General features: G+C 42.9%; 1 protein-coding gene across 1 annotated transcript in view; it reads right to left on the bottom strand.

Annotated features, from left to right (window-relative positions):
- Positions 1-13605, bottom strand: part of LOC126298234 (coiled-coil domain-containing protein 63) — a 244825-nt gene that overhangs the window by 106917 nt on the left and 124303 nt on the right. The gene's annotated exons all lie outside the window — the stretch shown is intronic.

Raw genomic sequence — 13605 nt, 5'->3', positions numbered from 1 at the left:
GCGTAGCTGCGAGTAAACATTTAATTATTTTGGTGCCAGGTTACTGAGAATTTTTCCCCAATGACCGGAAGTTTAATCTGAATCCAGGATGGACACGACGACTCTGCACTGTTTAACTAAATTTCATCTTGATGAGTAAGCAGGCTTTGGATTCCACAACCTTTCAACACCCTGTTAACATGTCAGCTAGACTTCCTTGTTGTCAGCGTTTGGCTTAATTTCGTACACCTTGGGCAAGATGGAAGACAAATAATATCATAGATACGTCACAATGTGACAAGAGTGAAGTAAATTGAAAAACACTCCGCTATATAATATAGAGTCAAAAAATGTATGGTATACGAGGGGAATGCACAATTCAAGTAACACGTTAATTGTGGCTGGTGAAGGATCGTTTACTGAATGTTACACTACACTTCAAAGTGACAGATACGTGAGACTATCTTTCAACATAGTCACCAAGCTTCTGTAAAAGAACCGTCGGAACGGTCTGCCCGTCGTTTAATTCCTCGAAAGTAGAAATCCGTTCCTTGGTCACGGAGCCATTCGAGAACCTCATCGGTGGAAAATCTGTGGTTGCTGCGAATCAGTTCCTCGACCGCCTGGACTTTGCTGTCTGTGATGATGTCGATGGTCTTCCTTACCGATCAGAATCACCGGCGTCTCTGAGGCCACGGCAAAATTTTGGCACCATTTCATTACGGATGGACGCAGCTATTACATTTGGTCCGTATACAACCCGAATTTCGTCTTGAATCTGTGTGCACTTCAGACGTTCTTCCCACAAGAATCGTGCTGCCCGCGTAATTCAGCTTTGTAGTACATTTCCAGTTGACGTGCCATTTCATTTGCACACTGCGATGCGCCTGTTGTCCGTACCACAGCAGAACTGTTTCTACAGGAAACCCAAAACATGTACTGTCCTCTGACAGTTCACCACTCTTGTTGCCCGTGGTTATAGCGAGAAAATTACTTTTGCAGTCCCCTAATACGATAAACATCTCAGGAAAAAATAGAAACAAGCTTATGAAACGTGCTACAGCAGAATGCTGAAGATTAGGTATGTAGATCGAGTAATTAGTGGAAATCTACTGAAACGAATTGTGAAAAAATAATTAAAGTTAACCCACAATCTGACTAAAAGAAGGCATCAGCTTATAGGACACATCATGGGGTTTCAGTTTGATAACACTGGGAAGTGTGGAGGATAAACATTGTTCATGGAAGCCAAAGCTTGAATACGGTATGTAGGTTCGGATGGTTGTAAGATAGAGTATTTATGCAGAGATAAAGAGATTTAAACAAGACAGACCAACGTGCAGAGCTGTGTGAAACAAATCCTCCGGCTGAAAAGCATAACAACTACTACTACCACTACTACAACATTAAAGTAATACGTACTGTGTAAAATAAAAAAATCAATCATTTTTAACTTTTATCTTATAACAGTGAAAGCCCTTAGTTATTTCCAATTATACTGAATGGATAGTTCGAGTGTTTCGTCGGTCAGTAATTTCAGTAACATGTATGTTATATACTGCAGCTTCAGACGAACACCTGCGTGACGTTCAGAAGGAGGAATCAAGGTTTGGAATATTTAGTTTAGGACCAGTCATCGTGCGTTTTAGTTCAGTTTTTTCTTTACATCTTTACGTCCTGCGATGCTGTCTGTGTTGTGTTTACACGACGAATCCCGGAGTCGTGGTAGTTGGCGGGTCGAAGACCTATGTCGTTACTGGGCCGGTGCTGCAGGCATATGATGGCTGAAGTGCCGCTGGGGAGAACCAAAACGAACTGCCGAGGTGGAGCGAAGGGTGAAATTATTTTTACTGCCACTCGTAGCTCTGAAACTGAACTGTTGATGCCACCGGACGGAACTGCTGGTACTGCCGACTTGAGGTGTAACTGACTTAGCACGGTCCGGTGGTAGCCTAAACTGTCTGGAGCGGATGGATATCCGAATGCCGGTGCGAGGGCACGTCACCTCGGGTAGCAAAATAGAGCCCTACCGACAGCTCTCTCTGCCCCGACATGCACACTGTCCGTCGTCATATGTGAAAAATACAATGCAGTGATGAAAGTCATGGTATAGCGTATGCACCTATACAGAAATCGATTGTATCGCTTATACAAGGTATAGGACAGTGAAGATGACATTTGTACTCATGTGACTCATGTGAAGAGGTGTTCGACGTGCTTATGCTAGCACGACTAGAATTTACAGACTTTAACGTGGAATGGTAGTTGGAGCTAGACGCATGGCATTCCATTTCGTAAATCGTTGTGGAATTGAATATTACGAGTGTCGAGAGTAAGCCGAGAATACCAAATTTCAGCCATAACCTCTCACCACGGGCAATGCAGTTGCCGAAGGCCTTCACTTAACGACCGAGAGCAGCGGCGTTTGCGTAGTGTTGTCACTGTTAAAAGCAAGCAACACTGCATGAAATAACAGCATAAATAAATGAGAGATGTATGATTAATGTATTCGTTACGACAGTACGGCGAAATTTGTCGTTAATGGGCTATGGCAGCATTCGACCGGTGGGAGTGCCTTTGCTAACACCATGCCATCGCCTGTAGCGCCTCTCCAGGGCTCGTGACCATATCGGTTGGACCCTAGATGACTGGACAACCGTGGCCTGATCAGACAGGTCCCGATTTCAGTTGGCAAAAGCTGATGGTACGGTTGGAGTGTGGCGCAGACACCACGAAGCCATGGACTCAAGTTGTCAACAAGGCACTGTGCAAATTGGTGGTGACTTCATAATAGTGTATGCTGTGTTTAGATGCAATATACTGGGTCCTCGGGTCCAACTGAACTAATCATTGACTGGAGAAGGCTATGTTTTGACATCATGTTCCGAAACAACTGTTGGCGATTGGTTCAAATGGTTCAAATGGCTCTGAGCACTATGGGACTTAACATCTTAGGTCATCAGTCCCCTAGAACTTAGAAATACTTAAACCTAACTAACCTAAGGACATCGCACACATCCATGCCCGAGGCAGGATTCGAACCTGCGACCGTAGCAGTCCTACGGTTCCGGCCTGCAGCGCCCAGAACCGCACGGCCATCTCGGCCGGCGTTGGCGATTGGTTTGAAGAATATTCTGAACAATTATAGCGAACGATTTGGCCACCCAGATCACCCGACATTATCGAAACGAGCGGTTAGTTCGTTCACAGAATCCTACACAGGCCACTCTTTTGCAATTATGGATGCCTATAGAGAAAGCATGGCTCAGTGTTTCTGCAGAGGACTTCCCACGACTAATTGAGTCCACGCCACGTCGAGCGGCTGCTCTATACCGGGCAAAAGGAGGTTCGACATGATAGTCGGAGACATCCCATGACTTTTGTCACCTCAGTGTATCTCGGTACTGTAGAAACACGTTTACGTACGTCTTCCCGGCAGGGGGGCTGCCCACACGGCCTGCATGCTATGCGGAGGAATCGACTATCCGAACGATACAATAACAACTTTGGCACTGCTAATAACGTCGAATGTTTCAGAACTTCACTAAGGACATTATGGGACTTCATCCCTATTGAAAGTGATTGCATCCCCTTGAAGTGCAGCTCATGTGGTATTTTTGCTCTCATGTACATGATGGAAACACTACGGACCGTTCAAAACCATTCGAAGAAATTAAAACGTGATGCCAAGCAGCAAAGTATACTTACGCTTTTTCAACCCTCCTGTTACCCACCATCCTGTAGAGTAATCAGGTGGTAGTGCAAAAAAATGTGTGTGAAATCTTATGGGACTTAACTTCTAAGGTCATCAGTCCCTAAACTTACATACTACTTAACCTAAATTATCCTAAGGACAAACACACACACACACATGCCCGAGGGAGGACTCAAACCTCCACCGGGAGCAGCCGCACAGTCCATGACTGCAGTGCCTTAGACCGCTTAGCTAATCCCGCGCGGCAGGTGGTAGTGCAACATTAACATGTGTGTGAATAAGACGGTAAAGTTTCCCTCCAATACCCATCAGTTCATCGACACCCTCGGTGCCATACACGCACCTTTGTTGAGCACGTTACAAATATGCCTGTCAGAAACGTCGACACCAACAAATTTAGCTTTGCGGCTGCTCTAGCACCTGAAGGGTGGCAGACCACACCCAAGGAGTGTCGAAGAGGTTCCCTAACCCCCAGGGCTGATTTGGTATCGAAATTTCTGAAGGTACATTTCTGACGTGCTCAGCAAAGTGTGTGGTTGGCACCGTGTGTGTTGCCGAACTAGGAGGCCTTAGAAGGGCCCTTTTCCGTTTTATTAACGCACATTTTTATGTTGCACTCTTGCCTGGTCACAGTAAGGGAGGGCGGTGAACAGGAGAGTTAATTTCCTTGAATGGTTTTTAACTGTCTCTATTGGTGCCAGCCTGAACACGAGAGCAAAACTTGCGGTCGTGTTGCGCTCCATAGGGGTACTACCACGTTCAATACGGATATCCTCCCCAAAATGTGCATAGAGAAGGGTTGAAACGTCTGGGGGCGTCAACAATGTCAAAGGTTGTCAAGACCATCTTCCTGTTGCTCACTGCACTGCGAAACGTTTCATCTCCAGGCGCGTAAAGGTGGGAATCACGCCGCTTTTTAAGGGATGATTTAACTGATGCCCTTTATGTCACCTCCTGAGACCTTTTCGTGTCGATTCTGAGCGGCAGTGTGCCTCAGACATTTACTTCAGACACCCAGAAGAAAACCGCGTAATTTCATCGCTGGATGTGGCGGTTCTGGCCTCCATCCCAGATACGTCAAAAGTAGGGGTGAAATGTGGATAGGAGGGGGTGTAACGATCTTCTCATCATGTGGCACGTCCACGGGGTCGTTGGACAGAATTTTGGTTACATTTGGTGCAAACAAGATACCCATCTTACAGCTCACATTAAACTCCGGGCTGTGGAGGTTTTTTCTCACGTCTCGTCACATTGCTCTTTGAAGCGTCCCCGGACCCGAGGGTGAAGTCGCAGGGCGCCATTCGTTTGCACCATTACAGTAAATGGTTGTAGGCGCCTTTGGCCACATTCAAACGTATGCGTCGCAGTGGAATACATACACGAGGGTTTGAAAAAGTGATCCTTTAATTTTGTTTCACAGTGCATTTCTTACAGTCGACTGATTAAATACATACTCAACTTAGTTCACTTACATGACAAATATCTGTTCAGCTTTCGTGATTACCACTGAATGACCACTGCTGTAATTATTGCAACTAATGAACTGCAACATGGCAAAGACGAAGGTTGGAAATAATGTTGAAAATATCAGTCTGCGGCAAAGTAACTGATGCTATCACTCACAGAAGGACAGTAGCTAAAGTTTCCAGATTATACGTTGAAGTTGTTTGAGAGCTGCTTTAAAAATAGGTAGCAGCGAGCACTTGCCCACGAGAGGAAAAAGTCCTGGGTTTGACTATCGGTCTGCCACTGCCAGGCAGTTTCATAACGGCGTTTTGCCTATGGGAATTAAAAGCCACCCTGGAAACAAATTTTCTCAGGAATACAGTTGGGCTCTGTACTTGAGCCACTAATGTTGTCATTGTACGTCTGTGGCATAGCGTGAATCCTGTCCTCCTCATTTCAATGTCGATAACCTCCGGCTTTATTTTAGGGTCACATCTCAAGATACCAATACTTCAATTTTTCACATGAATAACGACCTGTCTTTAGTGTTAAGATGGGCTCAAAACCTGGGTGTCTAATTACACTGAGCAACAAAATTAAAGGATTACTTTTTCGAAACCCCGTGATTATTTCTCATTGCGACGTATACAATTCAAATTTGGCTCAAAGGTACCTACACTGTGTCTTTGTAACGATGCAAACGCGTGGCGCCCTGTGATGTCATCCTTATGCTGGGCGATGCTTCAAACGCCGGCCGCGGTGGCCGAGCGGTTCTAGGCGCTTCAGTCCGGAATAGTGTGACTGCTACGGTCGCAGGTTCGAATCATGCCTAGGGCATGGATGTGTGTGATATCCCTAGGTTAGTTAGCTTTAAGAAGGGTAGGACGTCAAACGGGCCGACTTGGAGCAGGAGAGGCATCGCAGGACATTTTAATTTCCACTGTCTATACTTTTACAAATAAATTCATAAAACTTTGTCAGTAACACCAGGAAGGATTCAAGATTCACACTAATTGCAGTGGAAGATCGAAAACATAACAAAATAATTTTTTTACGTGTGAAATTTCATCTTTCTTTCACTTACTAATGGCTGTATTTGTTGCCATACGTACACTTTTGTTCATAAGTTAGAGAGGTTCTTCGATGAATTTTGCACAGCATACAAACCATACTTACAGGTGTATGAAACTCTATAATTTATTTAATTTATGAAAAGCGAATGAGCTCTTATGTTTAAACTTCATGTTTAGGAAAAACACAAATTTTCTAGTTAATTACCTCAATTTTTACCACAGTTTTAATAGATTTGTAAAATTCTAGAGTTTCATACACCTTTGAGTATGGTTTGTATGCTGTGCATAATTCATCGAAGAATCTCTCTTACTTATGAAGAAAAGTGTACCTATAGCAACAAATGCTGCCATTAGCAAGTGAAAAAAGTGATGAAATTTCACATTAAAAAAAATATTTTGTTATGTTTTCGAACTTCCACTGTTGTGACTGTAAATTCTGAATCCTTCCTGGTCATGGTGACAAAGTTTTATGAATTTGTTTGTAAAACTATAGACAGTGGAATTTAAAATGTCCTGTGATGCCTCTCCTGCTCCAAGTCGGACCGTTTGACGTCCTACCCCCCTTAAGTAGTTCTAGGTTCTAGGAGTTTAATGGCGGCAGATGTTAAGTCCCATAGTGCTCAGAGCCATCTGATGCTTCAAACAGAAGGATGTCGACATATGCCAAGTAAAGGCCACAGCTCAGAAGTTCGTGAAAGCTGTAAGGTGGGTTAATGATGTCGCATTGGCACTAAATTTCACCACAAATCTGGCCAGTGCCACCTTGGACACGTAATACGATGGAAAGGTCGTCGCATCAACTCTTATCCACATTTTACACCTTCCTTTGACGTTGCGAAGGTGGAGGTCAGAACCACGACGCCCTGCTTTGAAATCACAAGGTTTCCTTATGGGTGACCGAATAAAACATTTCAGACACATCATCGCTCAGAATCGACACGAGAAGACCTCAGGTCGTGGTATAAAGGGCGTCAATGGAACCACACCTCCCCTTGGCTCCCACACATTTCGCAGTCTAAAACAACAGTTTCCTATGCGATTACCACAGGACGTCGTTCTTGACCGTCTTTAACACTACTGACACCCCCACGGATGCTTCAACACTTCCCTAAGGATAGCGTGGGCCACCAACCCCATTGCAAGAGGTCACACACCTTTGTAATGCAGTGAGACCGCAAATTTTTGTTCTAGTGTACAGTGTGGAACCAAACTGGACTGTTCAAAACCATTCAAAGAAATCTGAGCGTGATTCAAAGTAGCAAAGGAATCTTATACTGTTTCAGGTCTCCTGTTTTGAGCCTTACTGTGGTGTGATCATGAAGTTGTATGACACTGACACACACACATGAATAAAACAACAGAGAGCTGCCTGGGTCTCCCCAGTTCTGCAGTGCCTTCTCTGGTACCGGCCAAAGTTTCTTGAGCACTTTAAAAATGTACCTCTACAGAGAAAACACGTGATGACAGTCCTAGACGCCTAAAAGTAGACAGACACTTGACACCTCTCCGATCCAGCATTCCTACTAGCAAGCAGTCAGGGCTCTCACCTGTTTTCTCTGTGAAGGTACAATTTTTAAATGCTCAACAAACATGGGCAGGTTCCACTGACAGTATTGCCATTCTAGATATTTGCGGCAGGGGAGGATGGGGGAAGGTGTCTTAGGGGAAACCTTTGGCGTTTTATTCACGCATGTGTCAGTGTCGCACCCCTCCGTGATCGCACCGCTGAAGGGCATGAAACAGAAAGGCTGAGAAAGCATAAGCACCCTTTGCAGTTTCGTATCGTGTTCAGATTTCTTTGAATGCTTTTGAACGGTCCCTTGTGGTTCCACACTGAACAGCAGAGTAAAAATTACAATCGCTCTGCTCTGTGTGATAATGTATAATTGAGTTGCTTTCCCAAGATGGTCGTAGAGAAGGGTAGAAGCATCCATGGGATGTCAGCAGTGCCAAGAACATCGTTCTGTTGCTAATCCCACTACGAATCATCGCTTTCGACCGCAAAATATATTAGAATCAACGCGTTAATGGAAGGGGTGGTTTCATTGACGCCCTTACGTCACCTTCTAAATTCCTGTCATGTCGATTCCGAGCTGCGCCGTGTCTGGTCACACATAAGAAAACTGTGTGATTTTAACGCTAGGCATTGTGGTTCTCCAACTGTATCGCAGAGACGTGAAAAGAAGGGGTGAAATGTGTCTAAGAGGGGCTGTGATGATCTTCTCGTCTTTTGACATGCCCACGGTTGCGTCGGGTGGTGAAATTTGGTGCCAATATAACATCACTAACCCACCATACAGCTCACATGAAGTTTTGATCTGCGACCTTTTCTTTGCATAAGTCGACATCATACTGTTTGAAGTATTGCCAAGCACGTGGGTGACATCACAAAGTGCCACGCTCTTGTACCAATACAGAGGGAGATTGTAGGCAGCTTTGAGCCAAATTTCAAGCTTACACATAGCAACTGAAAATAACTACGGGGTTTCGAAAAAGTGATCCAGCAATTGTGTTGTACTGTGTAAATGCGAAGAATTCCCAACTAATATCATTATGTCAAAGGTAATTAGAAGTGAATTGTGCGAACTACTGCCTCCTGTTCCCAATAACGTATTGGGAAAGTAAGTACTATTTAAATAGTGTCGCTTCATTCTGGGAGGCATTCTCTTACCTCTATAACGCCCAAAGTTCTCGGAACAGGTTTGATCAACGAGTGAAACGTGAACCAATGCAGTCACTCGTTGTGCCGAACCTCTAACAGTTTAATGTGTTCCAATACCCCACTAGTACCGAACATTCTGTGCAATTAGAATTAAAACAGATGGTTCAAAACTCCTTCTCTATAGCTGTCGTTTGCAGCTGAATCGCCGCGCGGGATTAGCCGAGCGGTCTAGGGCGCTGCAGTCACGGACTGTGCTGCTGGTCCCGGCGGGGGTTCGAGTCCTCCCTCGGGCATGGGTATGTGTGTTTGTCCTTACGATAATTTAGGTTACGTAGTGTGTAAAATTAGGGACTGATGACCTTAGCAGTTATGTCCCATAAGATTTCGCACACGTTTTTTGCAACTTGATCGACCTCCCACCAATCTATGCACTATTCTATTACCTGCTCACTTTAGGAAAACTTGATGCACTTATGTTTATCACCCTCAGGACTTACCCCCAAAATTTTTATATGTCTGTATATATCTCCCTAATAAACAAATAAATTATTTTACCGTTTGCTAGTCAGTTCTTCCATTTTTGCTCCTCTCTTCATCACATTTGTTCTATCACGTTCCTCTTCATAGTTCCCGCCAATTGCTTCTACCGCATCTGCTGTAGTCACAGCGCACGTTCGCTTCGGACAATGATGTACAATGCCTGGATACAATCACGGTTCCGTATACACCCCCAGACATTTTTCTACAAAGGCACTAACCGTCTTGTGTCACATTTGGAAACATTTATTAACAGCGATGGCGATTACTATGAAATAATAAACAGTTTACTTACCAATTAATCTTCTGTCTCATTTTCATTTGACTGCCAATAGTAAACCATTGGGAGACAACACAGAGTTATAGGAACGTGTTAGTAGGTCAGATTCATTTAAAATTATGCCTTCTGACAAGACGAATACGCTGAGAAGCTTTTGCTGAAAATGCGTTGTCGATATTAATGCCTAAGGCACAGCAATATTCATTGGAGGAAGGCATTTTATCGGGCCATTTATCATTTGACGAGTATTCAGCTCAAAATGTTGTAAATTAGCATTCGGTGTTCACGTGTACTAAAGGCTTCGGTATCTTAGTCTAATACACACATTTCACGTTAATTTATACTGAACCCCTCCCTCCGCCTTAGTATTTCATGTATCACCACCGACGACAATGCATGCTCTGCAACGTGCTCTCATGCTGGCCACCAAGTTGGTAAGGAGTTATTGTGGTAGGGCGTTCCATTCCTCTAAACGTGCGCCTGAAAACTGCTGGATTGTCGTCGATGCATGTGGACTGCAGCAATATGTCTCCCCAACGTGTCCCGCACGTGCTCAATGGAATTTAATTAGTGGGAACGGACTGGCCAGTGCTTTCGCCGAATATTCTCTCGTTCCATGAGCTCTTCCGGTTGTACGATTCGATGAGGTCGATCATTGTCATCTATAAAAATGAATTCAGTGCCGAGTGCATCCCTGAAAAGACGACATGGGGGAGGATTACAGTTTCACAGTAATATTGACTGGAGAATTTACCGTGTTCAAAGATTTGGAGGTCAGTACCCCCATGCAGTATTATGCCTCCCCGCAACGGAACTACTGGTCCATCAAAACGATCATGTTCGACAATGTTACTGGATGCATTAAGTGTTTCCACCTCTTTCCTTATTAGGGTACGTAATTCATCGCCACATAATATGAAAACATGATCAAATAATTGCAATTCACGCTCATGGCTCGTTATGTAACTGTCGTTACAGTTGAGGGAACTTGGTCGCTATGTGTCGCTAACAGTAAGCAACTCAGAGATATAATGTTTAAAGTTATACATGATTCAAACTGGAGAGAGTTAAAAATGCAATTAAAAAAGGCGCTATAGCTTAAAAATAGCTTCACAGTAAAATATTAGCTACAGTTTCAAACGCCTGCTCTCAGATAGGCATCTGCGAGGTATGTAATACACAATGAAGCTAACATGAAGGCAGCGTGCTGAAAAACGAAAAAAGCCACAGACCCAACAGGCTGAGAAAGCATGAGGTGGCACAGTGCCAGACACAAGGCCAGGACAAAAGACAAATGGATAGAGTCAAATTATCAGGAAATTCAAGAACTATAACATGCAGTAAAAAAATAGGTGTACGGTGTAAATTAATTTTATTTATTCATAACTTTAGTAGAGTGGTGTTTCTTATACGAGTACATCTCTACTTCCTCCAGAAGGTTCAGTAGGCGGCCCTTTATCGCAATGTGTACTACTTGCATGTTGTAATCTTTGTTGTCTTCAGTCACATGTTGTCCAAATACAATTTTGTTCTACGGCTGTGTATGTTGCCTAAACCTAACATTAAAATTTGTTGCCATCTGTCGAACATAACATTTCTCACAATCATCGAAATGTATCTTATAAACGCCAGATTATGAAACGTTATTACGTTTCTTACCTAACATGTCAGCCATAGTTTCAGAGTGTTACTTACTTGAAAGCCGCATCTGACGGTTCTGTTATTCAGTTGTTTCTCTAGCTGTTGAGAAACTTCTGTTTAATGTGTCATACTATGTGTCATACTAGCAAACTTTTTGTTATTATTTCTTGCTTCCTGTGCTCTTGAGTATTTGTTCTTTTCCCTTTATTTTATTGTATGATCGTATAACCAAAGCTATTACTTTTAAGATACTTAATTCTTTAGGTATCCCTTGCTGTCTAATGGCAATCGAATACATCGGTATCTCATAGTAATAAGAAAAGGCTCTTTTCTACTGCACTGAGTGACAGGATTTGGTATGAATAATATTACCGGTACACGGAGGTTTTCCATAAATACTGGACATATTTCTATTGATAGATATAATGATCGTCACGTCTACATAGTTACCACAGTCATTTTCTTCTATTTTGGTGGTAAACATAATCTTGGGATACGTAGAACAGAACCTTAGTACGAGGACAGCCATGTCGATCGTGCTACATTTTAGTATCATCAAGACATCATCTACATAAAGTTTGTATTGAATGACCTAGTCATTACAGTATGAGAATTGAGTAAAAATGTTACTTCCAACCCAATAATAAAAATATTATTCAGTCTTCCATTCGTTAATGACTCAGAAATAATTTTTAATAAATTCCCAGACTGTAAAAATCAGTTCATTTAGTAAAATTGACATACAGAGAAATCAAAAGTGGATCTATCACTGATATCTATGGCACTCCTGCACGAACACGCTTCCAGAACGACTTTTCGTTCTCACAGACCACACATTGCTGTGTTTTTCAAGTAGTTTTCAGACCACTTCAGTGTACTATATGAAACTTTTAGCTACCGTATTGTTCTCAGCATTTTGTGGAAGTTGAAGTTACCAAATGCTTTTCTGAAGTCTACTAGTGTTAAAATTTTGGCAGCGTGGTTTTCCATGTCATATTTAAGATCAGCTACCTTATTTGATGCAGTGTTTGTGTTAAGGTGTTTGGGAAAACTGGACTGATATTTTTCATAAAAGTTGAATCTGCGTAAGTGTTCAGTAATCTGGTCCTGAAGAATATAGAGGATTGTTCCGTGGTGATGTTTAAAACGTTCAGGGACGTTGGAGAAGGGTAAACGCATCGCTTTGAGGTAAGAGACCCTGTTCCAGAAACAACAGCATCGAAAATGGTTCTGATACATCTGACAGTGGAATACAAGTACCGGTACAGTTTTTGAGAAGACTGTATGGTAGGCATCTTTTAGAGGAGGTAGTATGAACTAAATCAAGAAAAAAAAAGTCTAGTGAACGCGGACTCAAAAAAGCGTATCTTAAGACCAAGAAGATCTTGTTCATCTTCCCTGCTGTTAAAAACAGGTATTCTGCTGAAGTTGTGCCTATAGCTCTTAAGGTACGCAGTCTTAGCAACAACAGTATCGGTACAAGTACTGAACTGCCAGAGGGATCAAAACGATTTTTCCTTATAACTTTCGACCCGATCATTTGCAAGTCAGTGTTCCTTGATACATTTATCCTTCTCCATCATCCCTGGAAGTCTGAAACGTCATCACGGAACGACCTTCTGTCCCAAGGCTTTGGATACACCTTATAATTAGCTGATTGCTTGCTAAACACAAGATTATAGTGGGTTTTAGACCTTGGAATAGGTTGGACTTTGCTTCTTTTCTATTGCGTGCGATATGTTTCAGTCACGAGAGCCTAACCAAATATGCCTGTTAAGACAGTTACTAAACTATCTGCAATATTGTTTGTCATGGTTATGGTTACATCATGGTTGTATTTATTGTTTCACGTTTTAATGGAAACTGTCGTGGTTAGTTACGTGATCGGGGGACTCTTGCAGGCGATAGTTCCTTGAAGCATGGGGATTGACTGGTGTGAGAAAAATTCGTTCAGTTCGTCAGCTGAAACATGAGAAATAGTTTCTGGTTATGTCTTTCCAACATACGATGGCGGCAGTAGTGTCACGTGTTTAAGTTCGCCTCGAAAACTTTCGTCGAAGTCGATGGTGTTCTACCAAGCGCCGTTGTTTAGTGGCTCTGATGGCTCTGAGCACTATGCGACTTAACTTCTGAGGTCATCAGTCGCCTGTTGTTTAGTGCAATTGGAACCTGTGTAACCAGCAGTGCTCAGCGTAATAGTACTGTATTTTCTATACTCCACCAATACCAACACTGGAACAAATGGTAAACCAGAAATCTGGTAACAACACGT

Source organism: Schistocerca gregaria, chromosome X (assembly GCF_023897955.1).
Source record: "Schistocerca gregaria isolate iqSchGreg1 chromosome X, iqSchGreg1.2, whole genome shotgun sequence".
Lineage (NCBI taxonomy): Eukaryota > Metazoa > Arthropoda > Insecta > Orthoptera > Acrididae > Schistocerca > Schistocerca gregaria.
This window is presented reverse-complemented; position numbering and strand designations above follow the sequence as displayed.